The sequence below is a fragment of the Choloepus didactylus genome, chromosome 11 (genome assembly GCF_015220235.1).
Source record: "Choloepus didactylus isolate mChoDid1 chromosome 11, mChoDid1.pri, whole genome shotgun sequence".
Lineage (NCBI taxonomy): Eukaryota > Metazoa > Chordata > Mammalia > Pilosa > Megalonychidae > Choloepus > Choloepus didactylus.
The window spans coordinates 34,199,752-34,212,971 of record NC_051317.1 but is presented as its reverse complement, the minus strand read 5'-3'; the positions used below and the strand labels follow the sequence as shown (position 1 = coordinate 34,212,971).

At 44.5% G+C, this 13,220-nt stretch overlaps 1 protein-coding gene across 2 annotated transcripts in view; it reads left to right on the top strand.

Annotated features, from left to right (window-relative positions):
• The window catches only part of SEMA5A (semaphorin 5A), a 524,772-nt gene that overhangs the window by 80,245 nt on the left and 431,307 nt on the right, over positions 1-13,220 (top strand). The window lies entirely within an intron of this gene.

Below are 13,220 nucleotides of genomic sequence, written 5' to 3'. Positions count from 1 at the left end.
AAGCGTGTTCTCGGTGTCTCTGCCTCGTTCCCTTTCGGCCCCTCCTTCCTTTGCCAAGGTGGTGGGCTGTGCTGGAACGGCTCCTTCCACCTCCTGGGGCAACTGTGCCATCTCTTCCCATCGCCCTGCTCTGTGGTATCCTCTGGTAGCTCGAGATAGCCCATGGAGGGAGCATTTATTTACACTATGGGAATTGGCAAACTCTACAAATCTGGAGTTTTTTTCCCCTTGGAGAGCCAATTTTAAACACGGACCAGCGCACCACTGGGTGCTCTTCATTCCCATCTGGCGACTGGTACCCACGTTGCTTGCTCTCAAATGCCCACACATGGGTCTTTCCCCTCCCGCCTCACAGACACCCAGAATGGTGAGCTCCAGGGACGCCCACTGTAGGCAATGTCCTGCGCTCATGCTTTTTCTCCATTTCGCCAATCCAAATGCACTTTCCCTGATTTCCATTCCTGTAAGCTGCTGCTCTGCAGTGGAGGGTCTCCAGTTTAACTGGTAGAAGACCCCATGATGGCACTGAATTAATAGGTAATTTTTTCTAGGTGCCATTCTTGACAAAATGGCAAATATTTTCTAGATCTTTTGGAGTCAGACAAATCCACAGCCCAGAATGTTGGAAGATCAGGCATGTTTGGTCTTCAGATCACAGCGTGTATCACCTGCATCCCACCCCTCTACAGGCCTGACCGTGGTGACTGCAGCCAAACTGCATGAAAATGGAAAAGACAGGTATGCTTGGGTTGACAGAGATACTTTTGGGGGTCAGTAGAATTTTGTGGGGAATTGAGACCTTGATGTGTTGTTTATTGAACGATCAGTTTGATTTTCAGTGGTTTGGGGATTTGATTTCCATTTTGGGTCTTCATCAGGGGGATTTGACAGACCCCATGTCCTCCCAGAGAGGCTGAAATAGGTGTGTACGTGCGTTAGAAATCTTTCTGCCTGCGGTAGGGCCGTGCTGGTTATTTACGTAGCTAGGATAAGTCATGATGAGGGGCTGCTCCTCACTGGACTCTTGTAAGTGGCTCTTTAGTCAGCACCTGGTCTTTGTGAGTAACTGGTTATCTATGAAAACTCAGAGCTTGGAATACTCCTTGCTGTCATTAAGGCTGGCCTCTACGCAAATATCTACAAGTTATGTAACCAACAAAGGAAAGGGGAAAGGGGAAGGAGGGACAGAGGAGGGGTGGGGAAAAGGAGAAGAGGTGGTGAAATATAGACTACAAATAGAAGAGCTAAGAAAAAAAGAAATCACTAACACTTTAGGCAGCTATCTGTAGACTTCCAATGGTTTGATCCAATGACCAAGACTAAGTAAAGTAGGTTTTGATGTTCTTCTTAGGGCTGATTGTTATTTTTTTCCCCCATTTGGCCATCATAGTCTGTAGGGCTCCGAGATGCCTCCCTGCTGACAACCAACGGGTGACATGGACTTCCACATTGTGGCCTAGGCTGGCAAGGAAATAGACACCACTTTAGAGACCTGCAGTTCCCATACCCTAAAAATATGTTCATTAATTATGGAAGCAGGAGTGATCTTGCATTTGCTACAACAGACACACAGTTTACATCCACATTTCCATACGCTTAGAGGTCAAGCCCGGCTTATCGCTAATGGCGATGAACTGTGTGTGTCCGTGTGCCAGTGGATCTGATTATTACCTGCTGTGATTCATTTCCGTCTCGCTCTGGGTTGAGATTAGCAAGTTAGAAAGGAGAGGAAAGGAGTAGTAACTGCTGCAGCCGATGTGTCTAATTTACTCACCTCTGCATGCGTCTTTCTGCCCCATGGCGATTGTGTAAGTTACTAGTTGCTTACTCTCATGAGCTCGTTTTCCCTCCTCCACGGTCTCGAGGACCACTTGTTCTGCACGTCTTCCAGCTGAAAGGCAATAAGAGCAGATTTGCAGGGTGCAATTTTCCTGATTAATTGAAGAATACACATGGCTTATTCATACTCGCAAAAGCGGGGTTGCCACCAAAAACGAATCTAATTGGCTAAATAAATATCCCTAAGATTTTACTGCCTGCGGCCTCCCTTTGATGAATTATTAATGCTCTGTCTCCCTCCAGATCAGTAGCAGCTAATGACTGATTTGCCTCGGGCGGTTAATGTTCTCCAATCAGTTGTGAATAGCCCTGATGACTTCTTTTGCTGTCTTATAGCTGATGTAATTGGCTCAGCATCTGAAGTAGCTTTGGGTGTAGGAACGTAGTAAAAATTAAGCACTTTTCAGTTTATTTTGTTTTAATAAGCAAAAAATATATTTGGTCGTGTTCCAGTGGGGACATTTGGCAATGCTTAGAGACAGTTTTAGTGGTCACAGCCATTGTGGGCAGGGGGATGGTGGTGGTGTCTGGTCTAGAGATCAGGCACGCAGTTATCAGGACCCAAATGTCAATTGGGCTGTGTGCCGGTTTGGATGTATTATGTCCCCCAAAACTTCGTGTTCTTTGATGCAGTCTTGTGTGGGCAGATGTATTAGTGTTGATCAGATGAATTAGTGTTGATCAGATTGGAAGTCTTTGAGTGTTTCCATGGTGGTGTTACCCTGCCCATTCAGGGTGGGTGTTGATTGGATCACTGGAGTCCTATGGGGGACTTCATGGACAGAAGGACCTCAGAGCAGCTAAGAGTGACATTTTGAAGAGGAGCTGTGACTAAGAGGGCAAAACACCCCAAGAGCAACATTTTGGAGAATGCCATTTTGAAATGCAACCTGGGAGCAACTGGATGCCAGCCACGTGCCTTCCCAGTTAACAGAGGTTTTCCAGATGCCATCGGCCTTCCTTCACTGAAGGTTCCCTATTGTTGATGCCTTACCTTGGACACTTTTTGGCCTTAAGACTGTAACTTTGTAACTTAAACCCCCTTTATAAAATCCAATCCATTTCTGGTGTTTTGTAAAATGGCAGCATTAGCAACCCGGAACAGGCCATGATTGAGAAACCCTGATCTAAACAGATTCTACAGGAGGAAGAAAATTAGTATTTATCAAAGAGTTTCCTGGTGGGTACTTCATTCTTTTGTTCAAGAAGTATTTCGTGAGCACCCATTATACTTGACGCACCATGCTAGTGGCTGAGGGGAGGGTGTGCATGAGCTTGGACGTGACTGGGCATCGCCACATGCGGCCTCCTGCTGGCAGCAGCACCTGGTGCAGGTGCCCCCCCGAAGGAGCGAGCTCTCCCCAAGTTGATGCCCTACTCGCTGCTCCCCTTGAGTTGAATAGATGATTGGTGGTGGGAGATGGAGCTAATAGTCCTCTCCTTCCAATGTTCCTCTCACTTCCCTGGCGCAGACTGAGATTTAATATTTGATCAATGTTAACATGAATTCCTGCTTCATATTGCTAATAACAACCACTTCTATTTTTGGGTGGCGTTTTTGGATTACAAGTGCAGGGCGCTGTGCGTGTATTATTCTTATCTATGCACTATTCCTGCAGGTCGATGCTGCTTCACATGAGGACATGGAGGCTCAGAAGTGGTTGGCAGCACATGTGGGCTCCCCAGCTTCCCCAGGGCAGCACCTGGCTATGCCCACCCCTGGGCCCATGCCCGTCCCGCCCGTCCTGCCACCACTGTAGGCCCCCTTAGAAAGAAGTTCTGTTGCTTTTTAATGATAGCACCTGTTTTTATTCTGTTTTAGTAGAAGTTATGGTAATGAACAATGGAGAATATAAACTAGAATGGGAAACATGCATTTAAAAAAAATACAAAGGCATCGTCCAGGAGCTTTGGGGAGGCTAGGGATAAATTGGGCAGATTCAGCTCGAGGCGGGCTGTGCAGATCGGAATCCTGACTCCATCCTGGCTGCTGCTCTGATGGCTGTTGATCTTCCCAAATCCCTCTCATGGGCTTGGCATCTGCCCAGCAGGGAGGCACCATGTCTTTAGCTTTTATCAAGAAATACAAAAGCAGGTAACACTATGAAAAGTTTCTCAGCTTTACTTAAGCCTAAAGAAATACATATACTATTTTTTACATATCAGATTGACATAGATTTAAAAGAAAAAGGAAATGCCCAGCATGCATCACGAATGTGACAGCTGATTGGCAGTTTAGGTGGCTTTAGCCAACCTGCAGTGACCTGGCGATTGCATTTCTAGGAATTTACCCTGTTGTTTACCCACCTAAACATGTCATGGGCGACTGTTGATCCCTTTTTAAAATTTTTATAGTGGGAAAATCCCAAATGTGCACAAGTAGGGGCCTGGTTAAATCCAGTATGGAGTCAAATATGGATTTGAAAAAGAATGGGCGTGTCTTTATTTGCAAACATGGAAAAATGTCTGTGATATACTGTGTGAATGAAGCAACTTGTGAAATAGAATGTATATCCTAAGACCCTTTATGTCTGCATTGTTGGTTGTGAATGCACGGGAAATGTCGGAGAGAATGTATAGCAAACTGTTCTCATTGGCTACATGTATAAAATGAGTTGGATTGTGGGCATGAAAGAGATTTTTTTTTTCTTTATAGAATGCTATGTTTTAAAGGCCAACTATTAACTATTAGTTTAAAACTGAGAAACTTTCTTTCATTGAAAGCTCATTTATTGAGCACCTGCTAATTGCCAGCTACTCTGCTTGGCACTGATAATATGAGAATGAATGAGACATTTTCCCTGCCATAGCATAGCTTCCAGCCAAACTTGTAAAATTACCTATTGGTTAGATTAACCTGAATTTCTATTTTTGGGTCCTTGGTTTTTTTGCTTGGAATAGTTAGAATAAAATAGAAATAAAGTCTTTTGATTCTGTGCAGGTGAATTATTATTTGCATACTTCAGAAGCATTTTAAAAATATTATGTAATGGAAAATAATATTATTTTAAAAGTTGCCTTTTTCATTTGAACATTCTTAGTGGCCTGGTCTCAGTGGTTCAGATTGGAGAGAGTATGCACAGGATGATATTCTATAGGTGATAGGAACTCGGAATATATTGATGAATAAAATAATGACTCAAAGGATGTGATCCCTACTTTTGAAAGTCTAGTTGAGGAAACAGACAATAAAGAAGGAAACCAAGACTTGGAAACGTCATTAGAATGGAGACAAGTGATATGGAGGACATGGGCACTGTGAAGATTTTGGTAGGGTTGTCCATGGAGGCCACTATGAGAAATGCATTTAAAATTACATGTGAGGAATGAGAGAGAAGCAAGCACACAAGAGTCAGGAGTATTCAATCTGGAAGGTAGTGAGCGTGAAGTTCCCCAGACAGGAAAAGACTTGCTGTATTTAAGAAGCCAACAGCCTGTGAGAGTTGGCCAGATCAGCCAGTGAGGCTGGAGACTCATGACGTGTGAGCAAGCAAGGACAGGAAAAGGCAGTGTGGTGGTTTGGAGGGGTATGCACCCCAGAAAACATGTTCTTAAATTTAATCCATTCCTGCGGGCATGAACCCGTTGTAAGTAGGACCTTTTGATGAGGTTACTTTGGTTAAGGTGTGACTTGCCTCAATCAGGATGGGTCTTAATCCTATTACATGCATCTTTTATACGAGGAATAAAATACAAGAAGATTAGAGAGAAAGCCATGGGAAGCAAGGAGCTGAAGGTCAAGGGAACCTGGAAAAGAAGGAAAAAGGCCGTGTGCACTTCACATGGCAGAGGAGCCCAGGACCGAGGATCACTGGCAGCCAGCCCTGGAATGCTAGTCTTCGGGAAGAAAGCATCGCCTTGATTACACCTTGATTTGGACTTCTCTTAGCCTCAAAACTGCGAGCAAATAAATTGCCATTGTTTAATCTGACCCATTGCATGCTATTTGCTTGGGTAGCAAGGGAGCTGAAACAGGTAGGCAGGGCCCAGCTGGCTCGGGCTGTGTGGATGGTGATCAGAATTGCTGCATTATCCCTGTTAGAGTGGAAGTCACCATCTCTGCTCTGCTGTTGGAGATGATGCTGAGCTGATGGCCAAACGCAATTAACTTTGAGGTAGAAGAAACTTAATGCCATAGCACTTTGTGCACAGTGGGTTTTCTGTTCTTAAGTGCATAGTGCGTGGATAAATCTTTTAAAGCCCATGTACACTCTTTTAGGTGAAATGCTAGTATGTCCTGGAAAAAAACAAAAGAAATGAATGTGCCTCCCAGAGAGGCTATTATTTTATTTACTCTTCTGTCTGTTTGAAGCCAGCTGCCTTGTTTTCCTGGTGGAAAGGCACTGACCTCACCTTGAGCTCACGCTGAGCTTCTCTAACCCCCAGATGTTTCGATTCAGCCTTTGCCGCGGGCTCAGCCCCACTCCACACACCGTGTTCGAACTTGACCTTAAGCGGGCATACGGGGCGGCCTCCCTTGTGATGCTCTGACTCAGGGTGAAGTCATTTCTGCTCACAGACGAGTCTGATTGTCAGAACCTGACCTCCAGGGGCTGAACTCCTCACCTTTGAGGGGTTGTCTTTCTCTGCTGCCATCGCTTTTTTTTAGTACCTTCTTTACCTCACTTTCCAACGTCTTAACAGCTTTCTAGTATTAAAGAAAGCTCTTCAGCATATATCAATATTTATATAGTGATCCTGGTGCCAATGCTGTTGATGTCTAGTCTGTGGATATGTACATGGACAGCTATTTCATCTTTGTATCTTTGTATCTATATCTGTATCTATTTATATCCATCTAAGCCTTTATGTATTTATATGTGCACGTATACCTATATCGTCTATGTATCTGTATCTGTCTATATATACTAAATCTATGTTTACTATTTCATATCCATAACCATTTATATAATTCTTCTGAGGGCAGAGGTCCGTGGTGTACATCTTGCCTGCCCCCTAACAAATAGTAGCATATGGTATGGTGCCGGGGTTTAGTTTGGACTTGCTGAAGGAACATGCCACTGTTAGACTCAGTGGCGTCCGTGATGGCCTTCCCACCCCGGTGACACTGTCTTTTGATACCTCAGTCCCCAACTTTGCTATTCCAGCTTTCAGGATCTGAACCCCTGCTCATCTGATGCCCACCCTCCATGCCCAGCTCACGAGAGCACAGTGATTCACCAGTACTTGGAAAAGCTGGGCTTTCCCGGGGGCCCTTACTGCTGGCCCACCCTATGCCAGCCGCGCCACCTGTCCCGAGCCCAACTTCCTGAGCCTGTTTCCTTCTTTCTTCCATTCATCCTTTCCTCAGGTTCTCGCCCTCCTTCCTTCCCTTTCCTTTCCTCTCTACTTCCTCTCTCCCTTCCCTATCTTCTCCCTTCCCTCTCCATCTTTTTTCCTCTCGCCTGTTAATACACTGAACCCATGACTTGGCTGAAAGCTCAGTGTAAAATGTGTGTTCACTGCCTCTTCTCTTCCTGGGGCCGACTGCTTCGTCTCGGAAGCCCGACCCCTTTGTGTCTGTCCCTGGAGTGTCGGAACCCAGGTCTTAGTGCCTGGCTATTTTTCTGGCCTTCACTGGGGCTGGATGGTCAGTTAGGACCCCTTATTTTTACGACCAAGCCAATATGTTGTGTTAAATTGGTATAATTCACTGGTAAAATTATTTACAAATAGATTTTTGAAGTGTTTTAAAGATTATTATTTTCAGTTATTTCCATGGTAGGTGATGTGGTAGTACCTTTTGCTGTTAAATTATCATCCTTGTTTGTTATAGGAAGAGAGAGAATATGGAAGATGAACAGCTAAAAATATGAAGCAAAGAAATGTTATGGTACATAAATAACATTAATAGTATGCAGTTGTTAAAAGTCCTGTTTTTAAAGGATTTAATTGCATATGAATGGAAATGTAGCCTACATCTATCTATAATATTCAATATCTATCAATCCTATATAAATTTACAAATTTTATATATTTATGTATATTTCTAAAAATAGTTATACAAAGATAAATGAATGGAAAGACACACCAAAATCACAGTGTTAATTATCTCTTGGTGGTGGGATTGAGGATGATTTTTATTTTTTTGTATATTTTCTAAATTTCTACAGTGGATATGTGCAGCTTACATAATGAAGAAAAAAGACTTATGAAAACATTAAAAAATTTGGAATTAAATAAATATTATTGTTACGTGATTTTCTTTGGCTGTTCATTCCTATCACCTTCCAACTCTTACCCCCTTGGGATCTGTAGTTTTGGATAATTCCTTTGGCTGTTGCCCCAGACTGAGCTAAGGATTATTTCTGTGACTATAGAACAGTGCTGGGAAAGATACAGCATAGGCTCAATTGAACTAACTCTGTTTTTTGAACACAGGGCAGAAGTTTTCATCTCATACCTTATTCACACAGCACAGAATTGATTTCCAGAGTCACTAATACTATCAGGGGGTGCCATAAAAGAAGAAAACTCAAAACAGAAAACTCTTCCAGAACAGTATATGATGTCTCTTCTATGATCAAAAGTGTCAAGAGGCAGATAGAAGGAAAACAAAGTCAAAACTAAAACCAAACCCTGCCAAGCTTTTAGAGAAAGGGTAAGGGACAAATTTCCCTTAGGACAGATGCCTTTAGAAAACATATGACTGTGATGTATGTATGTTGAGAGACAAACAAAAATGAATGAACAGTCCTTTTTTTTTAAAAGAAATTAAAGTCTATAGCCTCCTCCTTAATAATTTGCATTGTAGACCTTATGTGGTAAAGCACATCCCATCACTTTACCAGGATTAGTAGGAGGTTAAACTTTTTTCTCCTCTTTTATATTCTTTCTGCAAGGGAAACTGGAAATTAAAAACGCACAACAGAGCATTTCATTTTGAGTAAATGTGTTTGCTTGTAACTTTACCACTCAGCAAGGTGTTTAATGAATCTTGTTAAAGGGGATACATATGGACTTATTGATTGAGACAACTGTTAATAGCAATGGTTATTCAATATAATGCATATTGATTTGTCAAACCTAATTACAGTGCATGTTGGGATGTTTAAAATGAACCCCTCTTGCATATTTCTCTTACTGAACCTCAGACCTTTATGTTGGCAACACTCTTTTTTTTTTTTCATATTTTCCAAAGTCATGCTTGGTCCTAAATCACGTATTCCTGGTCTTATGTGCTTTGGGACTGAGGCATCTGCGGTTGTTCCGGTGGGTTTTGGGTTGGTGGGAAGAGGCCCACCACTGCCTCCCTCACTGACTTGGTCAGTGACATAGAAACCTCTGGAAGGTGCACATCAGGCAGGAGCAAGTGCTCGCTATCTCTGTACAGCAATCCCTGACTCTAGATTTCTCTCCACGTGCCACGCAGGATGGTGCTGCAGGGAGCTGAGAGATCAGCCCAGTTCTTTTAGACCCACCGACTGTTCATCCTGAAGGCGATGATGCCCCCGTTCTTGGGGAGCTCACCCTAACAGCGTACAGTGTGCAGGGACTGGGTCCTCCCGGTTCCCGAACCAAAGTCATCTTCCCTGGCTCCAGCCTTCCCCAGGCGAGAAAGCAGTGCCAGTTCCCAGGGCTCCTGAACAAGGTTTTCCCTTGCTCTGGACAGGCTTTCTCCTCAGCCACCTCCTCGAATTGAGACTGCCATTATTATTATTATTATTATTACTATATAATATAACGGGATTTCACTTTTCCTGCTCTACAGAACTTTATCGACAAACTTATTATTCATAATACCTACCATATCAAACGTTGCAGTGACGAACGACCCCCAAATCTCAGTAGCTTTGAACAACAAACCTGTGCCTCTCGTTCCCGCTGTGTGCGGTTGGGGTTGGTGGGGGCTCTGCTCCACCCTACCCTCGCTTGAGGGCTGCGGGCTGACGGGGTCTCTCCCACCTGGAACGTCGCTGGTTGTCGGGATGGGTGGGGGGAATAGAACATGGCACACCTGGCACCGACTCCTACAGGGTCCTGCCAGAGGGGCACAGATCCCTTCCACGCACCTGTCACCAGCCAGGGAAATCACGTGGCTCTCGTGACTTCCTTCAGGTGGGATGTGGGCTCCTCCAGGTTCTGGGAGGAGGGGCACCATGCGGACAGGTGGCAGCAAACCTGGGGCCATGGCACCTGTGATTAGTCTGTCTTACATGTGCAGGCATTGCTGCCTTTTACACATGTGCTGTTATCTCATTTACTTCTTACCCAGTTCCCACGCGAGGCCTGCACGGTAGCAGGCACAGTTGCTTGCGGAACCGAGCTGTGTCTGCTTGCCCAGAGCTGAAGCTCTTAGCCCTGCTTTGACACGGCTGTGGGGTTCCTTGGTAGCACTCATTGCTGGGCGAAGGGAATTGTCTCTCCTGAAACTTCTCTAAGTATATCTACCCAGGAAATGCAGCCAAGCAGATACGCTAACACCATGTGCGTAGAAGTTATCACGTGTGGAAGCTGAATTCCTTGATTTCTCCTTCTGAGTCAAACCTTACACTGTGTCTTTGCTGCCTTGTTTGAAATAACAGGAATTCTCCTAACATGCTTGTCTTCACGGCTGCCGTTACCTGATTGTTTACCGTGTCCCGGGCTCTGGGCTAACCCCTTTGCACGCCACGTCTCCTGTAATCGCCACTTGTCTTCATTTAACAACCGAGGGATGAATGCTGGGCCCGAAGCCTCACACGTCATGGTTTGCAGAGCCAGAACTAAACTCCACGTTTGTCCACCTCAGAGCTTTTACACCTAATCATTCACAACTCAGGGTTGAAATAGGAGTGCTCCAGACACCCAGAGTTCTTGCAAAGTGCTGCTTCAGGACAATCTGGTGAAGGCTTCGTTGCGGGCTGAAGGAACAAAGATGGAAAACTCTTTTGCCATGGGTAATTTGGAAGAAGATGAGGGAAAACAGCTGTGGGCAAAAGGGCCTGAATCTGCCCTCCCCAGTGTTCCCTGGCCTTTTTGGATTCCTGTTTGCATTGCTTTGTATTGGAGCAGGTCACTGGAGGTTGCCATCCTGGCTTCATCACATATGAACAATGACCTTGGGCAAATCATGAATCTCCAAGCCTCATTTTTTTATAATGTAAACTGGAGAGTCTTTCCTTGCAAGGACTTTCCTTCCGCATGATCTATCTATAATTGTTGTTTAATGCACGGCGGTGCTTTCATGGGATCAAGAAATGTTCACTTTGTTTTCTGGCATCCCTCACCAGGCACCCCACACAAATATTCTGTCTAAGATCCGTGCCTGCTTGTGAATATGGCTTCACGCCAAATGTCCTGGCCATAATTTACAAGTCATGGCCACTTCTACACCCCACCTATATAGAAATTGTGGAGTCGCCAGACAAATTTACTTTTAAAGCAGGCAAAAGTGGAAGTTGATATAATATTACTGAACAACGGTGTGGCAGTATGTATGTAGCGCTTCAAAAATGTACAGATCTCTTAACTCAGTGCTTTGTCTTTGCCCTAAGGAAATAATCGGAAAGATTCAGAAAGATTTATGAGACAGGATGCTTATCATTGTGTTATGATCTGCAGATCACCAAAATATCCAGCAGCTGGAGATGGGCTAAATAAATGGATATCACCATGCGATGGGCTGTTCTGTAGCCCTCCAAAGCATATTTTGAATACTATTCAAGGATTTGGGTAAAAATAGGTAGAGTAATCCCAATTTTATCTAATAAAAGTGAATTGACATGCATACAAAATTTATGAGTACAACACCCCTCCCCCAGATGTTACCAGCAATCACTGTTAATTCAACACTGAAAAATCACTTCTCTTCTTTGTTTTACTTCGTTGTATTTTCCAATACTTCTTAAAATGAGCAGGTATTTAAAAAGTAATATATTTAAAAGAGGATAAGACCATGCTCACAAATGTTTAGGGCTCATATGTAATGTTTTTAGTGTGCCAGGGAGAGCTGTAGGAGTGGATGCCAGTGAGAGAGTGGCTCTGGGGAAGTTTGGAGGAAACTTAAACCCCTACAGTCAACATTGCAATGAGGGAGGAGCCTGCTAAGCAGCTCAAGTCAGACATTGCTAATTTGGCCAAATTACTGTCATTTACTGTTATTAAAGCTACAATACCCATGAGAAACCATCTCTGCTTTTCTAAGAAAATAGAATCCAATCACAGGAGTAATGAAAAATTGTTTTGAGGACCCACCCTGCGTTTTGAGTCGCAGCGTGAGTCAGTGAAGCCCCGGGGCAGCCTGCTGCTTTGGGTCTGGACTGGGTAGTTACCAAGAGGGAACGCTTGAGCTTCCCGTAGCCCGAGCAAAGCTGCTTACGCCCTCTGCTCTCCATGAAAGGGGGATAATAATACTTATTTGCTTACCCAGCTCACTGGGGTGTTGTACAGATTAGTTAGACCCTGTTAGTAAAAGGGCTTTGAAGGGTGAGTGTGCCGAATGGTGTTATTACGAATAAACCTGTAAAACTTTCATCTGCGGTGCTCCCTTATTTGCAGCAGTTAGTAATATGGCACAGGGATCCCGTCTCTGGCAGGCAGGGTGCCAGGCCCATGCTGGGCCAGGACGGGCTGGGGCCTGCCTGTACATCTCCCCCACCCAGGCTCCCACCTCCAGGCAGGAGCTGCTGCTACCTGCTGTAGCTTGATTCTGGCTTACGGGCTCCTGGGGCTTATTCACCCCAGTTCTTTCAAGATGGAAAGCCACCCACGCTCACAACTCGGTAGTCAGTGCCGGGCAATGAAACATTTTCCACATGTGCCCACTTTGCCAGCTGTGGAGTTCTGCAAAGTGGCATGGCCAGACAGAACCTCAGAGTCCTCCAGGTAATGCCTTAAAGCTCCCACCCATAGAAGTGGAAAGCGCCCGGAGTCATAACCCGGGAATGAGTAAATGTTCCTCTGTCTTTAGAACGGTTCATGCAACTCATGTACTGCTCTTGGTGTCTGGGTACTTTTGATTAAATGGCTCATGCAGTGAGAAGGGCCAGAATGCTGTCTCTGGGGAGAAGAATTGCTTTGGACGATCATTTCTGTGACTGCATTTGCCTGATGCATTTTGGAGCTCACTGAGGATAATGGAACTCGGCTCTGCACTTTCGTTGCCAATCCTCGTTTGCTTTCTCTTTCACATCTGCCCACTTCTGTGGCAAATCTGAGACACAACAATAGAAAACATGGTCTCCCTCTTGGCATTGCCTTTGAGGAGGACTTTAGAGATGCTCACTTGGAATCTATGCCAGTGATTTAATGCTGAGTGGAATGAGGACAATGAGAAAGACCAGCCAACTCCCCAGGTGAAACCGTCCCAGAGCATTAGCTCTGAAATATTTGTGATAAACCGGAAAATAACTTTATGATAACGTGAGAACAGATTGTATTCGTTTAGTGACTCTTTGGTA